Source organism: Ictidomys tridecemlineatus, chromosome 11 (assembly GCF_052094955.1).
Source record: "Ictidomys tridecemlineatus isolate mIctTri1 chromosome 11, mIctTri1.hap1, whole genome shotgun sequence".
NCBI classification, from domain to species: domain Eukaryota; kingdom Metazoa; phylum Chordata; class Mammalia; order Rodentia; family Sciuridae; genus Ictidomys; species Ictidomys tridecemlineatus.
This window is the reverse complement of record NC_135487.1, coordinates 122720497-122736974: the sequence shown is the minus strand read 5'-3', so window position 1 is coordinate 122736974 and position 16478 is coordinate 122720497.

The window sequence follows — 16478 nt, the reverse complement described above, 5'->3', positions numbered from 1 at the left end:
TGCTCTCTACCAGACCTCTTTGCTAATAGATTGTATTCAACTAATTACTTCCCAATTTTCCTTCGTATTTTTAGCTGACAGGTGCACAGCTGTCATAGAAATTTGACACAGCATGACTGTCGTCTCTAGATCAGAAGACACAGCTTCTGGGGGCTTCCCAAGGAAGAGAGGAGAATTGAAGACACGGAAGGACGAGCAATAGAAGACTCTGGAAGGTAGGAGGGTGGACAAGAGAAGTGAGGAGATTGGGATTGGAAATCTAGAGTGAGACCAGGAAACGGAAGACTTGGGAAAAAACAAAACAAAACAAAACAAAACAACAAGTGTTACGATGAGGGATCTTTGGTAACAGAGGTCTCTTAAAGTGAATTTGCTGTATGCTCTGTCTTGCAATATCACATTTTACCATCGCTCCCCTTTGCCACCTTCTCTAGAGTCAGTCTTTAAAGATCTGTGCTACTGATCAATGCTGCTGAGGGTTGCTTATCTGTACTTTTTCAAGGATCTTCCTTATGAAAATGTTTTTTTTAATCTTTATTTTTTATTATTTTTATGCAGTGCTGAGGATCGAACCCATGGCCTCCCAGGTGCTGAGCAAGTGCCGTACCCCTGAGCTACAACTCCAGCCCCCGTAAAAAGGGTTTTGATGAGAAAGCAGAGACCTACATTATTGGGGTTCCGTTACATCCTGACCTGTGGTACCCAACATCTGCCCAGCTGAACTAAGTGAGGTCACAGCTGTGGCTGGTAGGCTCCACACAACCTCCAGATAAGTTGTAGGAAAGACAAAGCTCGTGCCTGTTTCTTTTCTAGAGCTCTGGGCAGCGGCAGACTGACAGAAGTTCTCCATTTGACCAAGGCATAGTAGGTTAGAGATGGCGCTGTGGGGACATCAAAGAACAAAGAGTCCATCAGTCAGCAAACATTTATCAGAAAAGTATTGCAAGTCTTATTCTATAGACTGGAGGAAAAATGGTGAGCAAAAGAGATAGCACCCCTCCCCGCAGGAACTTTTATTTAGTGAGCCCGTGGCAGCCCCATTGCATCTCCTGTGGGGGTCACATTGAGAACAAGGAAGCCAATTGGATGACCTGAGGCCTACGAGAATATGGAGCCCTTAACGCATGTCAGCACGGAGGGGTCATTTTGCTGCAGTTCAGACGCCATGATCCAGAAGCCGACATGGATAGAAAGTGGCTGTTGAAGACCAGGTCTCCAGTGTGTGCTCTCTTGCACTGCATAAATGCCCCTGATCTTGGAGTCACCCTCATAAGTGAGAAGGAAAACTACTGGGTCAAGCCAAAAAACTAAAGAGATATAGCTGAAATTAACTTGGACTGGAAAGGTTAATGTCTCTTTACTTATTTGTCAATAGGTCCGATGGAGATCAGAGAAAGCAATTACCTTATCAAAATACTAAGAAAGTTGTCATTGTTGAAGACTTTCATATATTTTTATCCAGGGCATCTGATTACAAATCTCATTGGACAGCGATCTTCTAGAATAACCTTGAGGTCAGTATATTGCCTGGTAATTAAGATTAGCATTTGGATTGGCATTAACATAGATTCTAAGCTATATTAATTTTTTTTTTTTTTTTTTGCAGTGCTGGGGACAGAACTCAGTCCTTTCATGCTAGGTAGCACTGCACTACTGAGATGCACCCCAGCCCCAAGAGATATTATCAGGATCATCGATTTTCTCATGTGATTTTTGGTTTAGATAAGTCTAATATTAGAAAAGTTACTTTTACATTTATGCTGACTTAAGGATCACTGCAGATGTAAGAAAGTGGTTCTAATTTTTTAAGGCGGTTTAGGTGAATTCTAATAATAGAGTGTGATTACACTTATAAGGAGTTTTAGAGGTAGCATGGGAGCTAGATCTAAGTATAGAAAATGCCAAAGATACCCTTGCTTAGGATTGATGCCTTGACATTTGAATATATTAAAAAACATTGGCTTCAATTTTAAGGCTAAGAATGGTATCAGGTGTTGACTCCTTTAGGTTTATAGCAACAGTAAAAATGTCCGGATGCAAACGTTCACTTTATTGTCTTCTTGGCGTTGTACTGAGACAAAGAGAGCTAAAAGACAACTTGTCACGCAACCAAATATCCAATAAGTTGGGATCCAGTTGAGAGAGCAATTCGAGTTGCCAATCATGGTTTCAGGCTTACAGATGAGTAAACGGGCTGATAAGTGGTGGAAACAGAAAGTGTGTCAGAAAGTTCAAGGAATTAAAAGCTGTGCTCGGATGTCTCGATGGCAGCATTCAACATGTCAGAAACAAAGCCGTTCTGGCCAAAGACCAAGCCCAGGTCGTGAGACTGGGCGAGGGTGAAGGTGGAAGTTGCAGAAGCCGAGGAGAAGAGGATAGCACTGAGGGACTTGGGCAGCTGGAACAGATGGCGTGGGACTCAGTGGGAGGCAGAGTCCAAGGCTGTGTAGACACTTGCCGAGACCACAGTGCTATCTGACACACATCGGTGTGGGAGGCACTCTGCCGGGCACTAAATTATTTGGCACCAAGGTAAACTCCCAACCACAACAATATTTGATAAGTTCCCAAATTTCTGGTGATAGGAGCTCCCCCAGCTCACACCTGGGTGAGATGTTATGCTCCCAGTCACCCCCTCCCCATTTGATTGTCCTACTTCCAGTCACCTAAAGGAGGTGGGGGACTTACAGAGCCCCCAAGCACCCTTCCTTTTACCTAAATTTCTATGGATCCCATATGTCAGTTACTAGGCTGTGGGCTCCATGGGGGGAGGAAACCATCTCAAATGCTCCCCCCACCCTTATATTCCTAGCACTTGGCCTCAAATATACAGTTGCTGAATCAATAAATAAATGAATAATTGTATTGGCAGCCAAAGAACCCCACAAATCTTTAGACCCACCAGAAATGGCATCTCTTGGCTGTGCTCCTTGTCCATTATGGCCACATGGGCTAATATGGGCTGGGGGAGAGAGGTAGGGTTTCCGGGAAGCGTTGCCATATGACCTATTAATTGATTCTGCATTATTTATGATTAATTGGCTGTTATTAATGATTTTTTTAAAAAATCACTAAATATCAGAGTTGCTTATTGAAAAAAAATTCTCATTACTCACAGGAAAGACGTCCTAAGGAGACCTCAACTTCCACAGCGACCCTGTCAGTCAGGGGGCCCTCGTGGATGCTGAGGAGCACACAGGACCCCTGAGCTGTGACCTCCTTCAACCCGCAACAAAGCCGTAATGGTCTCCTATTCCTCAGGTATCTGCAATGAGGGATCCAAAGAGGACAGGCAATGGCAGCCCAAAGAGTAGAGTCCACGGGGCAGAGACCCTGTCAGTCTGGCTGCCTGTGCGTATGTATCTGTCTGTTTATGTCCTGCTGGTCTGTCAAGGTCTCCAAGGAGACAGAATAACTAGGATGCATGGAGGTGAGATGGGATAGGTAGGTGATTGATAGATGATAGATAGATAGATAGATAGATAGATAGATAGATAGATAAATGGATGACAGAGGCTTATTAAAAAAATTGGTTCACATCACTATGGGGGTCGAGAAATTCCATGGCAGACTGCAAGCTGGAGACCTGGAACGCTGGTCGTACACCCAAGACCAAGTTGGAAGCCTTAAAACCAGGAAAGTTGATGGTGTCATTCTCAGTTTGAGGCCAAAGGCCTGATTACCCAGGAGGATGGAGTCTCAGAGCCAGAAAGCCCAGAGTTCTGATGTCCCAGGACAGGAGGAGAAGAGCGTTCTAACCCTGGGATGGAAAGAGGGAGAAGCAATCCTTTCTTTCCTTTTTTGTTCTGTTTAGGTCCCCAGCTGATTGGACGATGCCTGCCCACACTGAAGACTAGTCTTCCCCACTCGGTCCACTCGCTCACACACGCGTCTCCTCTGGAAACACCCTCACAGATACCTCTATCAGTTAGCTATCTAGGTGTTCCTTAGTCCTGTCAGGGCAACGACTAACATTAACTTCTAAACAGCTGCTCCCATGGTTCGGGGGTGCTCTGCCCTGGAATTCCACCCTGTGCTCTCCTGGACTTCATTGGAGTTATCCTTGAACACAAGCATTAAGGCCCAGAGGCCCAGAGCCTGGGCTCTGGAGGTGGGCAGAGCCCATTTCAGTGGTGATTCAGTCACTCTCTAGCTGTGTGAGCTCCATCAAGACACCTGGGCCCTTTCTCCACACTCCGGTTGCACGGGATTCACCCTTCCTTTGGCCGGGACGATCAGTTTCCATTTCTGCCTTTTACTAAATACACATCGAACTCATCTGATCCTGCTTAACCCACTTTCGTGCTCCTCTTTTCAATGGAAATTCAAAAGTGGCAGCAAAGCCAGTTAAGATGTTGACACCTCAGAGAAGCACCAAGCAGGGGGCCTGGCTGACACCCCAGTGCCTTGGCCTGGCACAGGCCCCATGTGCTAAACTCACGGTGAGGTCTGAGAGAGCCGCGGTGAAGAGTCCACATTCTGATCACGTCAGAATCAGTGGGTCCGGGGAGGGCCGTGGGGGGAGAGGAGCCTTCTGGGAAGCTGGCCCCAGACTGGGAGGTGTCCCTGAGGTTACTGGACGTCACTGCACTCTGCTGCCCCTGCCTGGGGGGAGGGGTGTTGTACCAGTGGTGACATGAGAGTCCCCTAAGGAGTCACATGCACAGCTCACCCCTGGTGCTTCCTCCCCATCCTTGGGAATACTGAGCCGTGAAATTCCAGTCCCTCCTCAGCAAGGGGATGATGGTTTTCCTTATGTGATCAAGTGGACCATCTCTGTCCTACCCAACCCCAGTTTCTCTCTTCGTGAGGACCTGCCAATATTTTGTGTACCGACGTGATTTTGTCCCACTGTTATCTGGGTGTGAGTGTCTGCTTTCCGTGTTTCTCTTTTATCAACTGGGATATGCCACTCTTCCTGGAAAAGCAGCTGGGAGTGGAATAAAGAGATGATCATTGTGAAATCTGTCACAACTATTGCACTTTTGTAAATCAATTGAGTCATGTATTTTATTCCAGTTTCCCCTCCTGGATCCAGAGGAGGATGCCGTCTACTCCTCTGTTATGGCTCCTTCAATCTGGAGCCTTTCCACAGTGTTTGGTTTTTGCATATCAGTGGCATTTTAAAAACTATTATCCCCTTGTCTGCATTTTCTTTTCTGTTTTGAGGATGTGTCTTATTGTTGTTTTTTTAAAAATATTTTGTTTTAGTTGTAGTTGGACACAGTACCTTTATTTTATTTTTATGAGGTGCTGAGGATTGAACCCAGTGCCCTGCACGTGCCAGGCGAGCACTCCACCGCTGAGCCACAACCCCAGCCCCCAGAATGTGTCTTAATTTGAACCTGATGTTTCACATGAATTCTCAGCCAGAAAACTATGAAGGTGATGCTGTTCTCCATGCTGAGGCTCATGATGCCCATGTGCTCCTTAAACAAGGTCGATGTTCGTCATCCAGTTCAGGTGATGTCGTTTCCCCTGATAAGTCATTCCAGGGGAGATACTTTAAGACCAACAAGCCTCATGCTCTGCCTCACACATTCACTCTGTCGGTTGCCTAAGCCCATCTTTACCATGAGGGTGACGATGTGATGATTTCCCGTCCTTCGGCCATCTCTGAACATTTGCCACTTGGTATTTATTTAGCATTGACACTGTAAGCAAGAGTCTTCTCTTTTCCCTCTTATGAACTTTGGAATTAACCTAACTCAATGATGAGACATCTTAACCAAAAACGTGGTTGTCTTTCTGCGTACTCAAATCCACTTTTGCGATGCACCAGAGTTGAAAAGGATCCTGTGTTTATGGAGAACCCTGTGGAACTCGGCTGCCAGGTGGTTATCCAGCTTTATCTTGGATACCTGCGGTAATGGGGAACACAGTATGTGCTGTTGGAAAGTTCCCATGTGAGTAAACCTCTCTGCTCCCGGGACCTACAGATGCTCATGTGTGGCCTGCGGTTTGTATGGAAGGTGCAGTTCTGGGGCCTGGGGACACACCTGGGCTTGTAAAGTGTCTGTCAACTCGGACGTTCACAGAGGCACTAGAGGAGAGCCAGGTGCCCTGTGGAGAGCATTGGTCAGAGCCGGGGCCTGTCCCCATCCGGGTTGCTCACCTGGCTCACGGGCTCAGACGAGTCACTAGATTCTGGGAGGAGAATAATATCTACACCTGGACCTTTTCTTTTTCCTTTCTTTCTTCTTCTTCTTTTTTTTTTTTTTTTTTAATGGAGAGGTGGGGGCAGGGCTAAGGGACCATAAAAGCTCATTAAACTTGAAGCAGAGAAGTGTTCCTAGGAGCACCTGCCTGGTATCAGAAGACCTTTCAGTCCCAGGGTGGAGGACGCTCTCACTGCTGCCCAGCGCTTCCTGGATCTCTTCGTGTTGAGGTCTGTTTAAAAGCAGGGCGTGAAGGGCTAACTGACCTGGGTCCTCCGAGGGCGGGGTCCAGCCCCTGGAGGCTGCTTGCTGGAGGGAGAGGCTCAGTGGACCCGGGACCAGCCTTAGCTGTGGGAGAGGGGACCCCGACCTCGGTTGCCTTCTACATCGATTCCGACACCCAGTACTAATCCTCTCATAAGCCCTTCCATTTCCAAGGATTTCGCTCCTTTTCTTTGACCTAAAAGCTCGAGCCCTTTAAATGAAGCCGGAGACCCTCCACCCTGAGCTGCAGAGGCCCAGCCTTCACCTCCCTGGGCCTCTCCAGTCCCCCTGCTCCTCTGCCCTTCTGTCTCGGTTCTCACTTCCCTCTCCCGGACGGTCTCCTTGCTCTGTGGTTCTTGATTCTCGGTTCTTACTTTTTACCCACCTTCCTTCCTTCCCTCCACAGTTCTTCTCTCAAGGTCCCTCCTTCGGTCCCCAGGGAGGGTCCTCACCTGCATGTCGCCCCGCCCTGTGCAGGAGAGCAGGCTGGGGACGTGCCCCGTCTCCAGGGAGGGGCCTCAGTCACTGAGAACTGCCTCAGAAGCCACTAGGAATGTGGGGACAGGCCCACCCCAGACACCTCCTTCCTCACTGCCCTCTGTCTCTTCAAAATACAGGATTGGGGATCCCAGGCCCTCTCCTCCAGGTTCTTCTTCTAAATTAATTTTCTCTCCTCTCTCTCTCCTCCCTCCCTCTCTCCCTCTCTCTCTCTCTCCTGGAGATTGAACCTGGGAGTGCTTTACCACTAACCTACATTCCCAGCCCTTTTTATTTTATTTCATTTTTTTTAAACCGACTCTTGTTATACTGCCCAGACTGATTGGCCTTGAACTTGCAATACTCCTGTTTCAGACTCCCAGGTCACCAGGGTGACAGGCATGTCACCGCTGCTCCCTGTCCTGCCTTGCAGTGAACAAGGCACTCTTCCTGGTTTTAGTGGGACTACTCTTAATGCTTCCTCATGACGTGTTGCATTTAGGTAAATGTATGTTTAACATGTTAAGAAAATACCCACGATTTCCTATTTTCTCAAGAGATTTTGTGCAGAATGGATGCTGTTTCCTCAATGGCTTTTTTCATCATCTGTGAAGGTAATCACGTTGATCTCTTTTAATTCTATTTCTATGGCAAATCACATTGATCTACTTTTCAAAATAAACCATCTTCAAATCTCTCGCATAAGCCTTGCTTGCTTGGTCATGGTGTATTTAGGTTATTTATTAATCTCGATTGCCTAGGCCACTCCCCGTGCTCCAAAATGGATCGTTTGACAGGCCTTTGTTCTAAATTTAGACCTTATATAAGATTATCATTTTCATATGAAGTAAAGCTCCTGCTCTGGTTACTCCAGAGTAAACTATTTAATTCAGGGGCTTATGAGAGAGAGGGAGAGAAAAAGTAAATATGGATCTGCTCTGGGATTGAGAAATGTACCAGGGTATTGTCATGTCTTATTGGCAATATCTTGCCCCGGCAAAGAAGGAATTCATTAAAAGTGGCTGAATCCATGTTCTGTGATGAGATGTATATACGGGAACACAAATATACATCTTACCTAGCAACTAAGTATAAGATTTAGTTGTTTTTTGGTGTATAATTTAGTGTTTCCTCGCTTAGAAAATGTTGACTTCTTCTTAATTAGTTTGACCAGTTACTTTTCATTACAACGCTCTTGGAATTCCATTATTACGGATTCTTCTGATCATCTCCTGTATGGTGGATGGCCATTCTCCTTCCACACTGTGTGGGCTGGAATTGTCTCTTCCCTTAGGTCACGACATTTACTGCTATTTTCAGAGCACACTGCTATCTTCTAGAAGGAGAATGGAATGGAATAAAAAGATGAAATCATATGAGTTAAAGGCCACAACTATGTGGAGGAGTCCTCGGTGTTTTGCATCCATGATTAAAAAGATAAAGATGGAATGGAAGTAGAGCCTTTAAATACAAATGACCGAGGATGTGTTCGACCTTCCTAGTTATTTCCACACTTAAAATAGTCTTTTTTTTTTCATTTTTTTATTCATACACTATAAATTTAGCCAATATTACTTAGTCTGTGTTCTGTTGTTATAACAGAATATCTAAGACTAGGTGATTTATAAAGAAAAAAGTTCATGGTTCTGGAGACAGGAAAGTTCAAGATCATCTGGTGAAGCCCTCCTTCTGTGTCTTAACATGTCAGAAACCGTCACATGGGCAAAGGGCATGACAGAATGGCAAGGGGTGGTTAAACAGGGGACCTTGCTTTATAACAACTTGCTCTTGAGAAAACTGATCCATTTCAGTGAGAACTAATACAATCTCACAAGAAAAGCACTGATCACTCTTAGAGGCCTAAGAACCTCTTAAACGCCCATCCCTAGTACTGTACATTAGCAACCAAATTACATGTTTTGACAGGAACAAACTACATCCAAATAATAGCAGTGTATTTGCAGGTTAGCAACTGTCTGTCAATCATGGTGCTAGGTTCCATGTAAAGACAGGTGTGAATAAACCCTGACTTTTGCCAAGATAAATACTCATTAGGGAAAGGCAGAATCTTGGCAATGCTATAGTTTAGGTGACAGGAAAAAAATTATTTATAGTCTCCTTGTAATTTTTAGTGTAATAAAGAATTCATCCTTCTTTAATATGCTTGAAAATACTGCACTTATTAAGGGCTCGTAAACCTGACTTATCAGTTATCTATCAGCACGGAGCCAATCACTTTGAAACAATCACTGTTTATTAATTCTTGCAACAACCATTGTTTATTTAGTCCATAATTTCATAGGTCAGCAGCTTGGACCGGGTGTAGCAGAACCGTTCTTGTCTTAGCTGGGCTCACTCTGCAGCTGGCTGTAGGACAGATAGCTACCTCTGATTCTCATGAGTTGGCTGACTGTCAAGGGGGATGGGGCAAGAGTGGTGGGCCACCGATCTCTCATCATCCATCAGCCAACTCCATGGTATTTCCACACAACAGAGCTCCCGAGAGCAGCCGTAAGTATGCAAGTACTTTCCCAGACTCGGCTCGCAGCAGCATGTTTGCTACCATTCATTGGCCAAAGCAAATAGTAAAGGCAGCCCAGATTCTGGGGGTAGAGAAAAACACCATCCCTCAAAGGGAGAAGGTTTCAAGACAAATTGCCCATGAGGTCTGGGCAGGAAGATTTGTGGCCATTTTTGAAATCTGTAATAGGTGACAGAGCTGATGAAAAGTATATTTACCACACATTCATTCATTCATTCATTCATTCATTCTCTATCTCTCTCTCTCTCCATCCTTCCTTCTACCTACCTATCATCTATCTACCTGAGTCAGGGTGAAGGGCAAGGCTTATTTTCTACCACATTGTAAATGAGAACATTAAGGAGAAGCAAAACGTCCAAGGAATACTTATTTTGCCTTTTGTGGTGGGGGGAAGTGATATAATTTTCTTCTCGATTTTCCTTACTATACAACTAATAACACCTACTTTGCTCGCATAAACTGTTAACTATGATTTTACCATGCATCGTATGGAAGTTTTGACAGACCTAGGAAAAATAAGTTTCAGTCCACGTGTGTAGGAAAATAAGCTGCAGACCATTTATGTAGGAAATGCTCAGAGATGGGGACATTGCTTTCTGCCCTTGTGAAATTCTAGACGTCTAAGATAAGGCCAAGAATTTGCTAAAAATGGATTAGTAGTAAAGAACTCCTTTTAAGAGGTTTTTATGTGTTCCATTTTCCTCCACCATCTCTCCTCAGACTAAATGATGGAGGCTGCAGAAAATCTCTTTGTGTACAAAGATGAACGCCTTCTTTCTGGAGTTGGGAAGGCCTTGGAACTGCTATCTGACTCGCATCTGAAATTGTCTGAACATGAGCAAATGGCTGGAGTTCTCTGTAATAACAGCATGAAAGCACAGTGCGGCATGAGCAATAGCCGGTACATTCAGAGTTTGGCAGGAAAGATACACGTTTCCTGTGGTCACTGTGAACCAGATGGGACCACCTTGAAGGTGACCTTGTGCACAAGGATGCACAGAGGATGAGGTGACCTCAACAGAGATCTTCTCGTCAGCTTTTACCCTTATTATTTCCTTCATTCTGTTATTTTGACTTTATGTGAACTTTTTCTAGGTTAAGATGTAAGTAGAGATATTGAATTATAGATCTTTCTGCTTAAGCATTTCAAGCTATGAAAATTTCCCCTCAGCTCCGCGGTAGCTGCTGCTATTCACAAACTTTGACATGTTGTGCTTTTAATATCTAATTCCCCTTGAGATTTTTTTTTCTTTGATCCATGGCTTATTAAAAAAGTGTGAACTTAATTCCAAAATATCATGAATTTTTCATTGATATTTTCACTCTTGATTTCTAATTTAATTCCTTTGTGGTCAGAGAATTTTCTTTATGATGATTAAAATCCTTTGATGCCCATTTTATAGGCTCTATAAAGAATGTGACTTGAATATACCCCGTATACGCTTGAGAAAGGCATCCTGCATTTGCTGAGTGCAGTGTTACATAAAATCTATTAGATCAAGTTTATTGGTTGAGTTGCTCACATTTTCTACATCCTTATTGATGACTTCATGGTTTTTTACATGCAGTAATTAATTTCGTGGAGGTGAGAGGAAGGAAGATGAGCCCGCCGAGGGAATTATGTAGGTCCCAAAGAGGAATGACATATGGAAACAGACTTCTGTCCAATCACTCCATCGAAATGCTGAGAAACTGAATCCCACCAGTGAGTGCAGGTTAACTTCTCAACCAAGAGAGTCTTCAAATTCTGTATATAATCCAGCTTCTCCACAGATACCTACCAGCGCTCTAGTCTTGGTACACATAAGCAGAGCTTGAGATAGGTAGGTCTCCACCCTTTATCTGATCTAACTACTCTGTTTAGGTGCCTGTCTCATTAGAGGCAGGGCCTCTTCACGCTCTCCATAGAATTGCCACATCTTGGCATAATTGAGGGTACCTAGTAGGTGCTCAATGAATGCTGAGTGAATCCACGAAACTCTGAATCCATGAAACGCTGCTTACTTACCTAAGTCATTGGCCAGGACACATTCAAACTCTTTGACTCACCCAACATCTTTATCTATTGAGAGAATTTGGACAGTTTGTCAGGCCTATCAAAAGGCTGATCGAAACAAAACTAAAATATAATTTTAAGCATTCATGTTCAGTTAGGAGAGCGTGGAAAGAATTTGGGCCCAAGTTGTAGGAGGTACATGTGGAAGATTCAGGTGGAACTAGAACTGACTCTCGGATCTTTTTTTCCCTCCTGCACTCTAGGGGCAGCCTTGGGACACTACATACTTTGGGGCAATCTGTGCCCTGTGCATCTCCTGGGTGGGTTGGGAAGGTGCCATTCACTTTATGCTCAATGAGATTGTCTCCTTGGAGTTGTGCTCTGCAGGATGCCTCTATATGGATGACCCAGGTACAGGAAAAAATTACCCTGCATAAGCCTTGCCTGAGTAGGTCAACAGCTAGGCTTTCTCCTTCAAGGGAAAATAAAAGGTTTTGTGTATACCAGCAGAGGGCAGTGTACTCTCACCAATCCTTGAACTTAGGCAGAGCCAAGTTTAGAAACAAACGTATCATCCTACCAGCTATGGAAGATTTAAAGTTGATTCAGAAATATGTGTGTGTGTTTCTACAATTGTGAAATATAATTTAAATTATATTTATTTGCTAATAGGTTACATATTCATATAGTTTTTAATTAAAAAATGGATAAGATGGCATGCACTCTTATCTTGAACTATTAAGTTCCCACCTTTGGGAGCAACTTGTCTTACTAACTGCTTAGATAACATTTTGAAGAATTTTTATGCATAAGCAGCTAAGTACACACATTTGCTTCTCTTACCTTTTTAAAACGGTGACATGTTACGTTAATTGGAAAATCTCTGGGAAAACTCCATAGACATTGTAGTGCATCTTGTTTTCTTTAAACAGTAGTTCTTAGAGATCATTCTAATTTGGTATACAAATTATGTATTCATTTTCATAGTAGAATACTATTTTTTATGTCTTTTTTTTTGTACCAGAGGTTGGACTCAGGAGCACTCATGCACCAAGCCATATCCCCAGCCCATTTTTGTATTCTATTTAGAGACAGAGTCTCACTGAGTTACTTAGCACCTCACCATTACAGAGGCTGGCTTTGAACTCAGGATCCTCCTGCTTCAGCCTCCTCAGCCACTGGGATTATAGGCATGTACCACTGCACCCCGCGCAAAATACTGTTTCATATTTCAGAATACTGTTAACAAAATTAACCTTCCCTCTGCTAATGAAAATAAAGATTATGTCTAGTTGTTACCTATTTCAAATAATGATGCAGGGAATGAGTTTGATTATTTGCTCTCTGTCACGTGAGCTCCATTAGCAAAGGGGTTTTATCTGTTATTCATTAATGTATCCCAGTGCTCACAGAAGTACCTAGTGCATAAGTTGGATGATCAATAAATCATTATGGAGCTGACCCATTTTTTCACATGCACACACACATGTACACACATCCATAATCTGTCTACACCTGGATCTATTTTGACCACAAGGTGCCTATTCACCCTTTAACATTAGAGAACTCATGCCTCGCACCAAGAAGATCCCTTATATTCTTTTTGTCCTGTACACATTCCTCACCCTAGAACAACTTCCTTCTGGTTCTTATACTCTTTCTGATACTGTAAATCAAGTTCACCTGATGTTGGATATCATATAAATCAAACCATATAGCATATTCTCATTTGTTCTGGTTTATTTCAATGGATAAAATGTGAGAAACATCCATGTTTTTGCATATATCAGTCATGACATTTTTTAAGTTGCTGGGTACTTCATCGCTGTATGAATTTATTACAGTTTATTTATATCTTGTTAAGCATTTGGGTAGTTTCTAGTTTGGGGCTATGATGAATAAAGTCATTGTCGACATTCTTGTACAAGTATTTTTTTTTTAGTTGTAGCTGGATGCCATATTTTATTTTATTTATTTTATTATTCACTTTATTTAATTTATTTATTTTGATATACTGAGGATCAAACCTAAAACATTCTACCTCAGTGGTACAACCCTACCCTTGTACAAGTATTTTTTTAATCTGTTTTAATTAGTTACACATGACAGTACAATGATCTTAACATATCATACATTTGAATCAGATGGGATATAATTTCTCATTTTTCTGAGTGTACAGGTTGCAGAATTACATTGGTCATGAGTGTACAAGTCTTTGAAGACAAAATATATTTATCTGGGATAAATATTTGGGAAGGGGATTTCTGAGTCACAGAGTAGATGCATCTTTGACTTTATAAATGCTAGAGAATCCTTCAAAATGAATGTACCACTTTATTACTATTAATCAATGCCTGAGCATTCTAGCTGCTGCGTATCTTCAACAACACTAAGTGTTTTCAGTCTTTTTAATTAAAGACATTCTGGTGGGTATGATGTATATTTCATTATGACTTTAATTCACATCTCCCTGATGACTAATGATATTAAGGACCTTTTCATTATTGACTATCATATATATTGTTCTGTGAAGTGTCTGTTCAAAGTTTTGCTCAGTTTTAATGGATTGCTCATTTCTTCTTCTTGTTCTGTAGGAAATCTTTGCATAGTCTAGGAACAATTTTTTTCCCTATTATGGCTTCTCTATTTTTTCTAAATTGTCTTCTTTTTTAATATGGAAAATTTTTAATTGTAATGAAGTCTGATTTATCAAATTATTGTAAATTATTAGAGCTTTTTTTTTCCTGCTTAAAAAATCTTTGATTACCTTTAGGTCACCAGGACATTTTCCTATGTGTTCTTCTAGAAGCTTTATGGAATTGTGTGCTTAGTTAGGTCTGTGATCCATCTCGATTACTAGTATTATTATTTTTACACAATTTACAAAATGTGATTGTGTTAAGAGCCAAAAAAAAATCTACATCTTGATTTTTATGAACTGTTCTGACTTCATAATGGGAAACATATATAGCTTACATAATTGAAGTACATTGTTTCTCAGAATTTATCTGTTCATCTCAACCTTTTGTTAGACCTTCATACGTATCACAAAATGACTGGCTTGAGTGTCTTCATAACTCTTTCTTTTCCATCACGCGGTGATGGGATGGCATAGGACTGTTGGTCAGTTCTTAGAAATTTGGTTTCTGTAATAGTGGGGAAGTGATGCAGGCAACCTTCCTGTTAACCTTCCTGAACTTTAGTTTCCTCTTCATAGCTCTAATGTTATGGTTATGATTTTTATGATGATGTTGATGACATTAAGTGAGACAGAGACCAAGGTTCCTGTTTTCCATTCAGATATGCAGTTGACCTAACATTATTTGTTAAGAAATCTCTCTTCTCCTTAATGCATTGAGTTCACAACTTTTTTTTTTTTAATCAACTGATGGTATTTCTGAACTCTCTATTATGTTCCATTGATATATTTGTTGATCCCTGCAACAATACCTCATACTGTCTTCTTTTCTCAAAAAAAATTATTTTGGATATTGTAAGCCTTTAAATTTATACAAATTTTAGAACTCACTGTTTGAGATGTTCAAAAAAGCATGCTGAAATGTCAACAGGGATTGAAATGAATCTTGATAAATTTAGAGAGAATAGACATTTTTAACATTGTTGAGTCTACCCATCCATGATTTAGGTTTTTAATTTCTCTAAGAAATTAAAGTAGAGGTTTTGTACATATTTCATGAGATTGTTTCCTAGATACCTGTAATTTGATGTTATTATGATGATGTTGTTATGAAATGTTATCTTCAATATTTTCCCTAGTATTTTGAGAGCCATTTGATTTTGTATTTTGGTCTTGGGTTCTCCAACCTTGCTAAATTATTCATTTTAGAAGGTTAGATTCCTATGAATAAAACCATGTTGTTTTCAAATAACAATACTTTTGCTTTTTAAAAAAACTTCCCCAGTTTTTATGCCTTTTATCACTTTTGTCTTATGATATTGCACTGTATTAGCGCAGATGATACAATGCAGACTAAAGGCAAGGAGGTAGAATTCTTTGATTCTTTCTTGATCTGCATAGGTTGTTATTCTTTATTAACTTAAGGATAGGTCTTTCATTTATAGTTTATTGAGAGTTGTTCTGTTTTGTTTTAATCATGAATAGAGGCTGAATGAGTGATCAAGAAGATTCCACTCTCTGGACTTTGTTCCCTTAGAGTTTGTTAAAATAAAAAGTGCTTAATTTATGTTCCATGAACTATGTGTAGGTTATCTATGTGAATAATCCGACTAGTGGAAAGAGGACAACAGACCTTAGCAGAGTGAGTTTTGCTTGAGTTTTTCTTGTTCTTTATACCAGTTACTTTTCAAATGAAAAATCTCCATTGAGATTTTCTAACTTGTCCAAGAGCACACAGGAAAATAAAAATTTCCATCAAAGAGCTGTTAATATTTGGTATAATGTCTCAGAGGAAGCAGTGTAAAAGCAAGCAAGACTGAAATACACACAGAGGAGAGGGTCAAAAGTGGATATTTGCGGTCACTTTCTCAGAATTCTCTACCAATGCTCCACTTTCCCTCTACATTAGAATTTGGCTGTCTACTGGGCAGTTAAGGCAAAGCCAGGTAGATCCACTTGTGGTTGTGTGTTGTGTACCAAGTTGTGGGTGATTACTACCATGATGTGCTGGAGAGAATCAAGATCCAGGGCTCCAGGAGCAACTGTGCTACCATATCACTGTGTGACATCTGCCAAGTCACTACATGTCTCTGGACCAGTTTCCCTTTGGAGATAAAGGACTTGAATTAAACCAAGAACCCTTAATCCATGAGTCACAGGCTAGAAGCCACAATCAGGTTCACTTCAAGGGGTGCAGAAGAGTTAGAAATGGGCAATGGAGAGGACTCATTACCTCAAAAATCTCTTACATTTTTTCCCTCTCTCTTCTTCCATCCTCCAAATATCAACAGTATTTTCCTTCATTGAATAATGAACCCTGTTCTTCTTCACATGGAAAGATAAATTTTTTAAATTAATTAATTAATTTTACAGTAGAATACACTTTGACATAGAGTACACAAA